This window comes from Rhinoraja longicauda, chromosome 1 (assembly GCF_053455715.1).
Source record: "Rhinoraja longicauda isolate Sanriku21f chromosome 1, sRhiLon1.1, whole genome shotgun sequence".
NCBI lineage: Eukaryota > Metazoa > Chordata > Chondrichthyes > Rajiformes > Arhynchobatidae > Rhinoraja > Rhinoraja longicauda.
Genome location: NC_135953.1, coordinates 57,071,325 through 57,087,719, shown reverse-complemented (window position 1 = coordinate 57,087,719; position 16,395 = coordinate 57,071,325). Strand labels below are relative to the sequence as shown.

Sequence of the window (16,395 nt, the reverse complement as noted above, 5' to 3'; positions counted from 1 at the left end):
GATTTGACAGATAAGGTTAAGGAGATTCAAAAAAGATCTTATGTATATTAAGGGAAAAAGGATAGTGAGAGAGAATAGAGGGCCTCTCAGAAATTAAAGAAATCTATTTGTGGAGCCGCAGGAGAGGACAAGGTTCTCAATTAATATTTCTCCTCTGCTTTTTACCTTAGAACGAGAACATTGTGCAATGTCTTGAAGATAGTCTGTATTACAGTAGAGGAGATGCTGAATGTATGGAGATGCTAGGATGTATGAAAGTAGATAAATCTCTCTGGCCTGATCAGATAGATACCTGACCACTATGGGAAGCTAGAGAAGTAATTACAGGAATCATAGCTGAGATATATGGATCATCGTTATCTCGCGTGAGGTGTTGGAAAACAGGGGAATGGCTACTGTTGAGACTCACTTAAGAAAAACCTGGGATTATCTGTACTATGAACGTTACTGGAGAGGATTCTGAGGGTATATGCATTGGGAAAGTCAGGGATTGAATAGGGCTAGTCAACATGGTATTGTGCAAGGGAGATTGTGTCTCACGAATTTGAGGGTTTGTTGAAGAATTAATCAATAAGGTTGACAAGGGCAGGGCCGTAGAAGTAGTTGCTATGGACTTTTGGCTGCTCTGAAAGGTTAGATTGCATGGGATCCAGACAAAGATACAGTATTAGCTTAAGGTCATAAGGAATAGGAGTAGAATTAGGCCATTCAGCCCATCAAGTCTACTCCGCCATTCAATCATGGCTGATCTATCTCTCCCTCCTAACTCCATTCTCCAATGCCTTGATTTCCACATCAAACCATAACCTCTGACACCTTCACAGTGGGAAGCAGAGGGTTTTGATAGAAAGTTGTTTTTTACACTGGAGGCCTGTGACTAGTGGTGTGCCTCAGGGATCGGTGCTGGGCCCATTGCTGTGTATCATCGATATCAATGATTTGGATGAGAATGAGCAAGGCATGATCAGTAAGTTTGCAGATTACACTAAAACAGATAGTAGCCTAAATGGTGAGCATGATCAGGGAAATATCCTTAGTTTGGTTTGAAATAGGAGATTAAGGCACATTCCTTGACTTTAGTGCAAGGTACTGAGCCCACTAGATTCAACCCATCACCATAAAAATATGTTTCTTATACATTTTCAATATTTTGACTGTTTGGACTGACTGTGCGATCTATTGGAGCAGAACACGCAGTTTCTATAATGTAGAGATTCACTCTGCTAAGTTGTTGCCTGGCAACAGAGATAAGAACTTGAACACACTGTGACGACATGGAGATCTAAATCCATTGTATTCCTTTGAGCTCTAGGTGCAGCTGCTTATGGAGGAAATCTAGGAAGAAATGTTCTCCACGATCCTAACCTTCACCTACCTACTATTCCTATTCGATGTCTGTCTCTGTGGGATGACCAAAGGAAATAATCCTATGATTGACTGGTTTTCCTATTATCACAGCTTAACACATACAACGTATTGGTTCAGCCACCCTTAAATGTACGATGGGGGATATAATTCTATTCCGAATGCATTTGCTTAACAAAATACGCTAAACCTTAATAGCAGCTTGGCATTGCAGCAATTATGAGGTTACTGAGGAAAACATGGTTTCTTTGAAACAGTGCTGAAACAATACTGTTTTTATTACTGCTCCTGCCATAGTAATGCCTTGATTTCCACATCAAATCATATGATATGCGCAAGGACTGACTCACATTCTCTGAGAGCAGTACATGTTTTGTGTTAAATGGGAATGACCTGTTAACAGACAGTTTTAAGGATTTCATAAGAAGAATAGATTTTTATCAAAATTTTAGGGGGTGTCTTACAAAGCAAAAACAGATTACATATCATGAATATGCCTTTCATTGATGCACTGGGGACTTTTTTTGATTTTTACTTTGCTATGATATGGGGTGAGAAGTGTATATGATATTGGTTTTAGAACATCTAAACCAGATGTTTTGCAATCTGGCTGAAAGCAACTTGCAGAAGTAGTTGATTTTCTGGTCAAAGAAATGCTGAATGAAAATATTTTAAATGGTTTTTCAGACCTGCAGTATTCTGTACTGTGTTGTTTCTAATGGCTGGTTCTGCATGCTGCAACTGTGGCATTCAATCCTTTTTAATTTATTTTAGCAGACACGAGAAATGACCTTGTTGCCAGTTTTTGGCGTCCAGTTTTCGCTTACAAATGTTAAAGTCAGCATGACAATTTCATTGTGCGTGTTGTTATAAAATGGAATGATATGAATAGTGTAACAGTTTCACAATATTTATACATCATAAGAGATACATGACAAAGTGCCATCAGCACAATCAATACAAAGGGACTTGAAATACAGAAAACATGCTGTAGTGGGTGGAGAAAAAAAGCACAAAATTGCCCCCTCATAGTGCCTTCATTGAAAGTTGGACCCAATGCTGTAATCTATTTGAAATTAATAATCAAGACATTTTCAAAACTAAATTTTAGTATGGCTTAAGCCAATTGAATTAGCGTTATTTTTATTTCTGTAATCAAGTCGTAGAGAAAAATATATATTCTGACATCTGGGGAGAGAGGTTTTCCCTATGCAATGAAAAGTGAAGTAGTCTTCATTAATATAAGAAAATAACTGCAGATGCTGGTTCAAATCGATTTATTCACAAAATGCTGGAGTAACTCAGCAGGTCAGGCAGCATCTCGGGAGAGAAGGAATGGGTGACATTTCGGGTCGAGACCCTTCTTCGACCCGAAACGTCACCCATTCCTTCTCTCCCGAGATGCTGCCTGACCTGCTGAGTTACTCCAGCATTTTGTGAATAAATAGTCTTCATTAATATTGGTTATTATGTGCATTTAATTGAAGGTTATCTGGCTGCTACTTTGAAACATGAGTAAATCCTCTTAGACTTCTGCTTAAACAAGTTAATAAATAGAGTATTTAATTAGACACCAGCCTTTTACAACACCCATTGAATAATATAAACTAAGAACAATTTTGAAGGCTAAAATTCCAGGGTTGTAATTTTTGAAAAAAGGAATATCTCAGTGGAAAGGGGAACTAATTATAGTGGCCTTAGAACAAATTAGTTTTCTAGTTGGGATTTCTACCAAGGCATTTTAAAGAACTGCGTTATTTCTGTGGAATATATTTAGGGATATTTTGATTAAATTACTGGCACTAATGCTTTAAAACAAATGGGGGGAAAAAATCATTTGCTTCAAGAATAAAGTCAGTGGCTTAAAAGCTACTGTGGAATCTGGAAATCTGAAAGAAAAACACAAAATGCTGGAATACTGCAGGTCAGACAGCGTTTGTCATGGTAGAGAAACTCAGCAGGCCTGGCAGCATCTGTGGAGGGAAATGGACAGTCTATATTTTGGGACAAGACCCTCCATCCAGTCTGAAGAAGGGTGTCAACTCAAAACACCACCCATCCATTTCCCTCCACAGATGCTGCCTGACCCACAGAGTTCCTCCAGCAGTTTGCTTTTTGCTCAAGAGTTCAGCTGGCAGTTTCTTGTGCCAGCATTTATCCTGCTGCAGTTCTGATGAAAGATCAGAACGTGACCAGTTTTAATAATGTATTGGACATTTTATCATGTTTTCAAAAAAGACTGGTCAAATGAATTTTTCCTTCAACAATTGGTATGTTAATCTTGTCAGTTCTTTGGAAATGTACTCAGTGAAGGTGAATATAGATCCAGAGAAAATCCAGTAATGGTAGCTACATGACACACAAATCGAATTAAGAGTGAAATTAATTAACCCTAGCATTAAACAATGTTGAAAAATACCCCTGTTCCAAAAGGCTTGCATGTGTGTGTTGTCAAAATGTTGCTTCATAAGTGACCGGCCAAATCTACAACACACAATTTAAAGGCACAATGGTAGCGCAGCAGTAGAGTTGCTGCCTTACAGCACCAGTAGACCCGGGTTCGATCCTGACTATGGGTGCTGCCTGTACGGAGTTTGTACTTTCTCCCCGTAATCATGTGGGTTTTCTCCGAGTTCTTCGGTTTCCTTCCACATTCCAAATTTACTCTTATACCAAGCCAATTAACCTACAAACCTGTACAGGTGTGTAGGTTAATTGGCTTAGTATAAGTGTAAATTGTCCCAAGTGTGTGTAGGATAGTGTTAGTGTGCAGGGATTGTTGGTTGGTGCGGACTTGGTGAGCCAAAGGGCCTGTTTCCGCACTGTATCACTAGACTAAACTAAACTAAATTTGGTAGTGAAGTCCTAAATGGTACAACTTTAAATATATGATTTAATCTTTCTCCCTTATAGACAATAGGTGTAGGAGTAGGTCATTCGGCCCTTCGAGCCAGCACCACCATTCAATGTGATCATGGCTGATCATTCTCAATCAGTACCCTGTTCCTGCCCCCTGACTCCGCTTTCCTTAAGAGCTCTATCTAGCTCTTATCACCAGAAAATTAACTGAGAAAATAATTTTAATAAACTCTCCTTTAATGATTATAAATATGAGGAGGTTTGAAACCTCTAGATGTTTGGGATATATCCTTTAAATTAAAAATTCCCATTGTTGCTTTGTTGTTTATCCAGTTCATTGAGTTGGCCAAATGCCTTGGAATCTATATCACTTTTCTAAAGCATTGTTTTTGAAATTTATGAGCATCTAAATTTGGGAACATTCCCTGCATTGCATAATGATTAAGCAATAATGTACCTCCGTCCACATTAATATTTTGTGGGGAGGAGCCTGCCCGAATTGAGAGAACCAAGTTTGGGTCCCATCTTCCATCGTAGTGACTCCCATGCAAGTGAGGTGGGAGAAGGTAAATTGGAATTGAGGACAGGCAAGGGTCAGAAGCCAGAGATGATCATCACACCTTGGGATGGTTGTACATGTGAAGATTGGGGTTATTCAATTGGACTGAGCATTGGGCATGGAGGACAAATGTTTGCTTGGGCCACATTTTTGTAAGCTGTGCCAAGGAAAGCAGTTGCTCTGCCCAATTGCACAATTGGATAATTAAAAGAATAATCCTTTCACCTGATAGCCTCCATGTTGTGGTCTGCAATTTCAGAGCATGGCAGGTAAAACACCAATGCATTCAAAAGTTGACAACACATCCTGTAAAAAGTATAGAGTGCTTCTGGCTAGTTATGTGCATTTGCTTCCTTCCCAATATATTGGGGGGCTTAGATTAACAGTTTCAAATTTTCAAAACACCAATCATTTTATCAAACTATATAAAATCTTGGAACCCTTCATATTCTTTGACTTCCTGGGGAAAGATTGCACCAATACACAAATGATCTGCTTCAAAGTAACACCTATATTTTGAGCATTCCAGAAGAGTTATTTAGAGTTCAATACCAGTTGTAGAGAAAGATGTCAATCGAACTGTGTAACGCTGAGTCCCATAAATAGAAATTTGATAATGCCCAGATAATACTCTAAGGGGAGTAAGAGACACCTGTGGCTGACAAGGGAAGTCAAGGACAGCATAAAAATTAAGGAGAGGAAGTATAACATAGCAAAGAAGAGTGGGAAGACAGAGGATTGGGACTCTTTTAAAGAGCAACAAAAGTTAACTAAAAAGGCAATACGGGGAGAAAAGATGAGGTACGAGGGTAAACTGGCCAATAATATAAAGGAGGATAGCAAAAGTTTTTTTAGGTACGTGAAGAGAAAAAAAATAGTCAAGGCAAATGAGGGTCCCTTGAAGACAGAAGCAGGGGAATTTATTATGGGGAACAAAGAAATGGCAGACGAGTTAAACCGTTACTTTGGATCTGTCTTTACTGAGGAAGATACACACAATCTCCCAAATGTTCTAGGGGCCGGAGAACCTAGGGTGATGGAGGAACTGAAGGAAATCCACATTAGGCAGGAAATGGTTTTGGGTAGACTGATGGGACTGAAGGCTGATAAATCCCCAGGGCCTGATGGTCTGCATCCCAGGGTACTTAAGGAGGTGGCTCTAGAAATAGTGGAAGCATTGGAGATCATTTTTCAATGTTCTATAGATTCAGGATCAGTTCCTGTGGATTGGAGGATAGCAAATGTTATCCCACTTTTTAAGAAAGGAGGGAGAGAGAAAACAGGTAATTATAGACCAGTTAGTCTGACATCAGTGGTGGGGAAGATGCTGGAGTCAATTATAAAAGACGAAATTGCTGAGCATTTGGATAGCAGTAACAGGATCATTCCGAGTCAGCATGGATTTACGAAGGGGAAATCATGCTTGACAAATCTACTGGAATATTTTGAGGATGTAACTAGGAAAATTGACAGGGGAGAGTCAGTGGATGTGGTGTACCTCGACTTTCAGAAAGCCTTCGACAAGGTCCCACATAGGAGATTAGTGGGCAAAATCAGAGCACATGGTATTGGGGGTAGGGTACTGACATGGATAGAAAATTGGTTGACAGACAGAAAGCAAAGAGTGGGGATAAATGGGTCCCTTTCGGAATGGCAGGCAGTGACCAGTGGGGTACCGCAAGGTTCGGTGCTGGGACCCCAGCTATTTACGATATACATTCATGACTTAGATGAAGGGATTAAAAGTACCATTAGCAAATTTGCAGATGATACTAAGCTGGGGGGTAGTGTGAATTGTGAGGAAGATGCAATAAGGCTGCAGGGTGACTTGGACAGGTTGTGTGAGTGGGCGGATACATGGCAGATGCAGTTTAATGTAGATAAGTGTGAGGTTATTCACTTTGGAAGTAAGAATAGAAAGGCAGATTATTATCTGAATGGTGTCAAGTTAGGAAGAGGGGATGTTCAACGAGATCTGGGTGTCCTAGTGCATCAGTCACTGAAAGGAAGCATGCAGGTACAGCAGGCAGTGAAGAAAGCCAATGGAATGTTGGCCTTCGTAACAAGAGGAGTTGAGTATAGGAGCAAAGAGGTCCTTCTACAGTTGTACCGGGCCCTGGTGAGACCGCACCTGGAGTACTGTGTGCAGTTTTGGTCTCCAAATTTGAGGAAGGATATTCTTGCTATTGAGGGCGTGCAGCGTAGGTTCACTAGGTTAATTCCCGGAATGGCGGGACTGTCGTATGTTGAAAGGTTGGAGCAATTAGGCTTGTATAGACTGGAATTTAGAAGGATGAGGGGGGATCTTATTGAAACATATAAGATAATTAGGGGATTGGACACATTAGAGGCAGGAAACATGCTCCCAATGTTGGGAGAGTCCAGAACAAGGAGCCACAGTTTAAGAATAAGGGGTAGGCCATTTAGAACGGAGATGAGGAAGAACTTTTTCAGTCAGAGAGTGGTGAAGGTGTGGAATTCTCTGCCTCAGAAGGCAGTGGAGGCCAGTTCGTTGGATGCTTTCAAGAGAGAGCTGGATAGAGCTCTTAAGGATAGCGGAGTGAGGGGGTATGGGGAGAAGGCAGGAACGGGGTACTGATTGAGAGTGATCAGCCATGATCGCATTGAATGGCGGTGCTGGCTCGAAGGGCTGAATGGCCTACTCCTGCACCTATTGTCTATTGTCTATAATATGTTCAGAGGATATGACTTGAGATTAATATTGCCTAGGACTCAAGAAGAATTTGTGTGCATTTCAAAAAGAGCAATTGGATCATCTTTACCCACTAGAAGTACCACAGTTTAACATTTCAAAGATAGCAGTTGTAAATGATTACATTTTCACGATTACAATGTGTGAGTCAACCAAGACTAGAGATATTGAGGTTTGAATTCAAGTCAGGAGTTACTCAATTATGTGTGAAGTGTTAATGCTTTAGAGTTTTACATTCTTCTATTGACTGCACCATTGACAGTGATTAAATGTGAGAGAAATATTACTTTAAGAAGCTACTAAGGAACTAGAATCCTCATAAGTGCCATTTCCCACCAGCCGCACAATTTTGTTTTTGGCTGATTATTTTCAGATTGACAGATCCCAATCCATTTCCCAAAAGCAGTAATAAAATGCCTTCACTATGCAAATCAGGACCCCAAAGTTTGTTTTTGTACTTTGCTCCAAATTATTCATAAACTGTACGCAACTCGGCAGTGACATAATAAATGGAATAAGTGAAGTTTCCCACAAAATACACCAATGAATTTTGTTTCCACAAAGCCGGAAAGAAGTGTATTATCACTGGTTCAGACTCTAACTCTGCAGTTTGCATCTCCTCCTGACGGTAACGTATCTACAGCTGGAGTCGGTACAGAAATAGATGAGATGCCCTGAGCCACAACTATTTGGTATGTGCTGGTTTTTGTATACTTTAAATGTGACTACCTGACATTGTACCCCTCCTTGTTCTGAGTACTTCATAAATACTTTACTTAATTACTTTGGAGGTGCACTGCCCTAAACACTCCCAAGGCAAATAAACATCTTATACACAATTTATATACAGTCAGTTCCTACACAGAGCCAATGTAAAAATAAATCTGAAAATCTAGTTTTATTTTAGAGATGCTGATTCACGATGAAATATTGGCTAAGATACATAAAACTCCACTATTATGATTTAATGCCATGAGATGTTTTGTAACTACCTGCCTGCTTAGTTTAACATCCTATTCCAAGACTGTCTGCTAATATAGCAATCTCTCACTACATTAAAGTACTGAGATCACTGGAGCAGGTCCTCTAAAGAGGTGAAAATGGTTATGTTTGAAGCAGGATCACTTTAAAGAATAAAATTTAAAAAATGTAAACTGTTTATATTTGTTACTGTGGTGTGAGGTTGTTTGATTTGTGGTTCAATGAATATATACCTCTCGTTTCAGCCAATCAAGAAAGTGAGAGTGGGCATAGAATAAGAGCAGGAAGGATTGGTACAAATTGACAAGAAAGCAGATAGTCATGCAGCACAGAAAGAGGCCCTTTGGCCCACCACATCAATGCTGACCGGTAAGGACATATTAGCCAATCCATTTTATTTACCCTGGTTCATAGGAATCTAGCCTCTGAGATTTAAGTGTTCATCAAGGTATTTGAAAGAATTGGTACAAATTAATCAAATATTGGAATGGCCATAGCTATGTACAGTTCTGGCTTGCATGCTATTGGAAAGACGTCAGTACACTGGGAGAATGTACAAAGGAGAATCACCAGGGTGTTAGAGTCATAGAGTGATACAACATGGAAGCAGGCCCTTCAGCCCAACTTGCCCATAACAGCCAACATGTCCCAGCTACACTGGTCCTGCCTTTAGTCCATAGCCCTCCAAACCTGTCCTACCCATGTACCTGTCTAACTGTTTCATAAATGTTGGGATAGTCCCTGCCTCAACTACCTCCTCTAGCAGCTTGTTCCATACACCCACCACCCTTTGTGTTAAAAGTACCCCTCAGATTCCTGATAAATCTTTTCCCTTTCAACCTATGCCGTCTGGTCTTCGATTCATGTACTCTAGGCAAGAGTGTGTACATCTATCCAATCTATTCCTCTCATGATTTTGTACACCTCTAAGATCACCCCTCATTCTCCTGCGCTCCAAGTAAGAGTCCCAGATTACTCAACCTCTCCCTATAGCTCAGACTCTCTAGTCCTGGCAACTTCCTCGTAAATCTTCTATGTACCCTTTCCAGCTTGGCAACATCTTTCGTATAACATGGTGCCCAGAACTGAACACAATACTCTAAATGCGGCCTCACCAACGTCTTATACAACTGCAACATGGCCTCCCAACTTCTATACATGTTGTTTGGGATAGAGCATTTCTGAATTCTGAAGGGCATAGAATTATTCTACAGAGCACAGGTGTTTAAACAGAGCGCAGACATTTAGAGTAAGGAGTAGGAGATCTAGAGGGTTTGAAGGAAAAACTCATTCATCCAAAGGGAGTTTAGAATGCAGAATGCACTGCTTGAGTGAGTGGTAGGAGCAAGAACTCTTACAATTAAATACCTCGAAGTGCATGTAAATCTCAGAAGCTAGATACATATGAACCAGGAAAGATAGATATGAGTAGGAAGGAGCTGCAGATGCTGGTTTAAACCAAAGATAGACACAAAAAGCTGGAGTAACTCAGCGGGACAGGTAGCATCTCTTGGAGAGAAGGAATGGGTGACATTTGGGGTCGAGACCCTTCTTCAGTCTGAAGATAGATATGAACCAGGCTAAGAAGATTCCTTGCTGGTCAGCATGGATATGGTGGGCCAAAGGGACTTTTGTGTGCTGCATGGCTCTGACTATTTGCTGTCTTGTCAATAACCTTCTATGGACCCTGGCATTAGAGATCAGGCTGTCTCTGATAGTCCTTTTAAGGGCATTGATAAAGTAAATCGATAGGAAATGAACTGTATTCATTGAATTACAAATCATAAATAACCCCATAGAGCAGTAGTTTAAGCTGTTTAAATTTGCTAATCAAATTGGAGTTTATTCAAAATAATTCATTTTAAAATGGAGTCATATTTTTTTAATTAAAATTACATTGACAGTCATTTATTCATGAAATTATTTTTTAAATCCACAAAAGCTTCATTTATACTATTGGAAATTCAATGAGAACATTTGTTGGACACTTCAGTGGTGAGCAGATTTGAGGAGCGACATATAAATACACTACAGCTATAATTTTTCACTTTGCTTGTCTCTTCAATCAGAGAACATGAGATTAAAAATGGTCTGGCCAACTTTGGGGGAAAATCAAGAAGATTTTGTTTTATTTCAGCAGTTTATAAAGCTGTTGGATTGATTAGAATTTTTGTATTATGGTTGTGAAATTATTTAGCTTCAGAAGTGTTTTTGAGTTAAGCCCAAAACAAGGCAAATGGCAATCTGGACAAAACCCTGGTCATCGGGCCAGTCCAAGCCCAATCCTATGCTGCGGGTTCAGTTAGAAGTGTAACATTGCTTTTATAATATGGGTAATTCTGCGATAACACATGTTTTCATAACATGAATTGGATATAACGTGATTGATCAATTAAGGAACATTATTTGTATTCTGCAGGCCAAATTGGTAATAACACTATTTATATTGGGAACTAGAAAACCACTTAAAAGTTACTTTCGATATTTACAAGCCGAATCAAAGCTGTCTTGGGAAAGGAAGTCTAGGAAAAAGAAACTATATTAAATAATATAATATATAACTTTTAGATATTTTAGTTTGCAGTAAATAAAACTAAACTTATCGCTATTTAAAAATGCCTTTTATTTTGAAAATCCTATAGGAGAAATAACTTTGTTATTGCAAATCTAAACTCTTGCGTCTATAACCACCCCTCTCCCATTGACACAATTGCTTTTATAGCATGATTTTCTATAACATGAGGCTTCTTAGGAATGCAACTATTGCATTATAGAAAAACTATATATTAAGGTGGGAATGATTTCTAGGAAGAAAGAAAATAATCCAACTAGGTATTCTAATTTTATTTGTGGTATGATAAAGAATTTTTGGTCAATAACTGGGAATAAAATGTCTTGGGAGCAAAACACAAATGTATTCCTTGTATTTTAGGTAAGCTAAGTTGACAGATGGTATTACAAATATTGTATCCATGAAGTATGCATCCTACACCATCACTGATACATAAACAACCATCACACGTTGGATGTAATAAGTAATAGAAATTGTGTGTTTTTTTTTAGCAAGATTGCAGGAAATTTACAAATAGCTAATTTTATTACTGCAGACCACGACATTTTACTTCATAAATAGAATTGGAAACTGGTTGGTATTTTCTCCTGTCTCAGCATGAATACCATCTAAGTTGTACATTTTTTTAAATCTCGTTATGATCGCAGGGTATGTCTTTGTACACAGAGTACAGCAATGGAAAAAGATTTCACTCAGGTTCCTTATATACAGTACGAAGGGTCCCAACCCAATATACACTATAGACATATTGCTACCTTCATGTGGTCCTCACACACATCAATACTTTTCACTCCAATTGAGACGTCATAATTCTAGTAGGGTAATTATGAAACTCTTTTTAATACTTAAACTCATCTATTGATTTGTGACAGTTCCAAATTTATTTTGTAAAGACAATATTATGAAATAATCTGTTAATAAGTGGACTGTTTTTACATGCTGGTTATATCCAAAGAGATTTTTTGGTATAAGCTAAAAGCAAAACTTCTATAAAAAAAAAGAAAAATCTAAATTTTTGGAAAGTATATCTATTATATTTTTAAGTAAATGTTATCAAGTAAAGACTGCAATCACTGAACCAATGGATCCTAATGATATGACAAATCCTAAGTTTGAGAAAAGGAAAATGTTGCGATTGGATATAGATTGATATTTGAATTTCCATTCCATCAACTCGTATGGTATCTAGTCAACACACTTGATGCTAAAGAATTGTATTTTTTTTATAATCCTTAATTTTTTTCTAAAAATCTAATTTGTAAGAGAGCTCTCTATTGAAAGAGGAACAGAGCAGTGAAGACATAATTGAGCATGTTGGCATCCATTATTTTAGCCTGTTCATTTTTCAGGGGGTTGCAAAAAGCTTTGTTATTGTCAAGAATTTTGTATGTAAATGAAGTGTTGCTCTGTTTCGATTGTTTTATGCAATCAGTATGGGCTGTGGCATTTTGTTGTTAAAATGCATTTTAATTAAGTATTTTGTGTCTGCATTTGTATTATTACAAAACATTATACATGGGAATTGATTTGCTGTCTGCCATACTCTGTAATGCTGAAAATTACTCAACTAACATAAAGTTGTGTTTAATTTGATTATGACCACAGAACATGTGGTTCTTGGTTTCTGTACTTTTCTAAAAAAATACTTCTATATCTTGTGTGCTTTTAACAATATCTTACCTGCTATAGTAAGGAATGAGACAGATCCTTGTAATTACCACTTGCTGCAAATAACCTTAAAGTCAAGTCAAGTCTACTTTATTTGTCACATACACATACAAGATGTGCAGTGAAATGAAAGTGGCAATGCCTGCGGATTGTGCCAAAACTACAAACAGAATAGATTTTTTTTTTACAAGACACAACACAAAAAATAAATTAATAGAGTAAATTAGTCCCTGGTGATATAAGAGTTAACAGTCCTGATGGCCTGTGGGAAGAAACTCCATCTCATCCTCTCTGTTTTCACAGCGTGACAGCGGATGCGTTTGCCTGACCATAGCAGCTGGAACAGTCCGTTGCTGGGGTGGTAGGGGTCTCCCATAATGTTGCTGGCTCTGGATCTGCACCTCCTGATGTATAGGTCCTGCAGGGGGGCGAGTGTAGTTCCCATAGTGCCTTCAGCCGAATGTACTACTCTCCGCAGAGCCTTCCTGTCCTGGGCAGAGATGTTCCCAAACCAGATTGAGATGTTGCTGGACAAGATGCTTTCTACAGCCCCAGAGTAGAAGCACTGAGGGATCCTCAGAGACTCTGAATTTCCTGTTGTCTGAGGTGGTAAAGGCGCTGCCTTGCCTTACTCACCAGTGCGGCAATGTGTGTTGTCCATGTCAGATCCTCTGTGATGTGGACTCCCAGGTATTTAAAGCTGCTCACCCTATCCACAGTAATCCCATTTATCTCCAGTGGCGTGTATGTCCTCGGATGTTGAGCCCTTCTAAAGTCCACAATCAGCTCCTTCGTTTTTGTGACATTCAAGAGGAGGCTGCTGTCCTGACACCAGAGTGTCAGATCAGCCACCTCCTCCCGGTAGGCCTTCTCATCGTTATCAGAGATCAGGTCCACCAGCACAGAGTCATCAGCAAACTTGATGATGGAGTTGGAGCTGGAGTTAAAGTTGTTTTAACATGGTGCACCCCTAAATTCCACCTATTATTGTCTAATAAATGCCAAAAGTGATATTCCAGACCTCAAACCCAAGGCTTTGAACCCCCACTTCGCAATCTTAGACCTCAGTTATCTCTGCACTCAAAAATAAAGTCCAGTCTAGAGGAAAGAGATTTATCTTCTGTATTGAGAAAAGTATCCATGTGATTTGTTAATCAAGTATGGTGGCATCAGAATGCCACCTTGAAGGCATCTTCAAGCCTATCCAAATAAGCATTCATGCAACTGAATCAAGGTTCAGTACAATTTAGATAATGTAATTTGAATTTGGTTCCTGACTTAAATCTCCACATTCAATTAACTATTTTTTCATTATTGTAGAGGTCATTTTGGGGGCTCTAGTTTAAGTGAGTTGTAAAACCATCTGCTGCAGTCACACCATAACATTCAGATTCCCTTCAGAGATACCAATAAGCAACATCCACCATTCACATATTTCTCAAGCCTACAAATGCACCCCACTCCAATCTCTCAGGGATAAAAATTACAAAATAGAAATAAATTATTTTGTGGTCCTCTACTGGAGATACCAACATTTCAATTTTATGCACCATTATTCATATTCCCCTGCAAGGTACCAACCCAATGATATCTACCCAAGAGTTAATAGTGAAATAGCATCAAGGAGCCTCAGGACTTACCTGTTCAAAGTTCAACTTTTGAAAAGCAGGTAAATGGATCTGAAGGCAAGTGGGACAAACATGCTGAAAGTACTGCAAATGACACATTAATCTGTCTATGATTTAAAAATCGTATCTTCATTACCATTGAAAATTCATCCATAACCATGTGTCAGGGTTCTTCAAACTTGTACATTCTCATCCAAATTGTTGATATAGATGACAAACAGCAATGGGCTCAGCACCGATACCTGAGGCACATCACTAGTTCACTGTATGACTGTTGGCAGATCAATTTCCCTCCTGGGATGAATAACGTTCTATCGTATTGTCAGAGGCCTCCAGTCCAAAAAACAACCTTCCAGCAGCACTTTTTGCTTCCTATCATCAAGCTAATTCCGTATCCAGTCGGTTAGTTCTCCCTAGATCCCATGGAATTGAACTTTTAGAAGCTAAAGTTCGGAATGTTATCAAAGACCTTGCTGCTCCATACACACTACATCTATAACCCTGCCCTCATCACCCTTTTTGGTTACTTCTTCTAAAAACTCAATTATATTCATGAGACAGGATCACCCACATACTAAAATGTGTTGACTATCCCCAAACAACCCATCTTTCCAATGAATGTATACAGTGCCCTCCATAATGTTTGGGACAAAGACCCATCATTTATTTATTTGCCTCTGTACTCCACAATTTGAGATTTGTAAGAGAAAAAAAATCACAGGTGGTTAAACTGCACATTGTCAAATTTTAATAAAGGCCATTTTTATACATTTTGGTTTCACCATGTAGAAATTACAGCAGTGTTTATACATACTCCCCCCATTTCAGGGCACCATAATGTTCGGGACAGAGCAATGTCATGTAAACGATAGTCATGTTTAGTATTTTGTTGCATATCCTTTGCATGTAATGAATGCTTGAAGTTTGCGATTCATGGACAGACCAGTTGCTGGGTGTCTTCTCTGGTGATGCTCTGCCAGGCCTGTATTGCAGCCATCTTTAGCTTATGCTTGTTTTGGGGGCTAGTCCCCTTCAGTTTTCTCTTCAGCATATAAAAGGCATGCTCATTTGGATTCAGATCAGATGATTGACTTAGCCACTCAAGAATTTACCATTTTTTAGCTTTGAAAACCTCCTTTGTGGCTTTAGCAGTATGTTTGGGATCATTGGCTTGCTGTAGAATGAACCGCCGGCCAATGGGTTTTCAGGCATTTGTTTGAACTTGAGCAGATAGGATGTGTCTATACACTTCAGAATTCACCATGCTACTACCATCAGCAGTTGTATCATCATTGAAGATGTGAGCCAGTATCTTTAGCAGCCATACATGCCCAGGCCATAACACCCCCACCACGTTTCATAGATGAGGTGGTATGCTTTGGATCTTGGGCAGTTCCTTCTCTCCTCCATACTTTACTCTTGCCATTACTCTGATATAAGGTAATCTTCATCTCATCTGTCCACAAGACCTTTTTCCAGAACTGTGGTTGCTCTTTTAAGTACTTCTTGGCAATCTGTAACCTGGCCATCCTATTTTTGCGGCTAACCAGTGGTTTGCATCTTGCAGTGTGGCCTCTGCATTTCTGTTCATGAAGGCTTCTGCGGACAATGATCATTGACAAATCCACACCCGTCTCCTGAAGAGCATTTCTGATCTGTCGGACAGGTGTTTGGGGAATTTTCTTTATTATGGGGAGTATTCTTCTGTCATCCTTGGCCTGCCAGTCTCTTTGCGATTAGTAAGCTCACCAGGGCTCTCTTTCTACTTAATGATGTTCCAAACAGTTGCTTTTGGTAAGCCTAAGGTTTGGCTGATATCTCAAACAGTTTTATTCTTGTTTCTCAGTCTCCTAATGGCATCTTTGACTTTCATTGGCACACCTTTGGTCCTCGTGTTGATAAACAGCAATAAAAGTTTCCAAAGCTGATAGAAAGACTGGAGGAAAGACTACCTGCTGAGAGAGCTCTCTTATACCTGCATTAAGGAGGCAGTTAAGCACACCTGAGTAATTACAAACACCTGTGAAGCCATGTGTCCCAAACATTATGG

General features: G+C 39.3%; 1 protein-coding gene across 3 annotated transcripts in view; it reads left to right on the top strand.

Annotated features, from left to right (window-relative positions):
- zdhhc2 (zDHHC palmitoyltransferase 2) overlaps positions 1 to 16,395 on the top strand; it is an 87,087-nt gene that overhangs the window by 56,204 nt on the left and 14,488 nt on the right. The window contains exon 13 of one of the 3 annotated variants that reach the window (XM_078398030.1): positions 8,061 to 12,642. The exons of 1 other annotated variant lie outside the window; for it this stretch is intronic. The gene's annotated coding sequence lies outside the window, so the exon portion shown is untranslated. Of the gene's footprint in view, positions 1 to 1,312; positions 2,701 to 8,060; positions 12,643 to 16,395 lie in introns of those variants that run through there. One more of the 3 variants, XM_078397994.1, reaches the window with a different exon arrangement.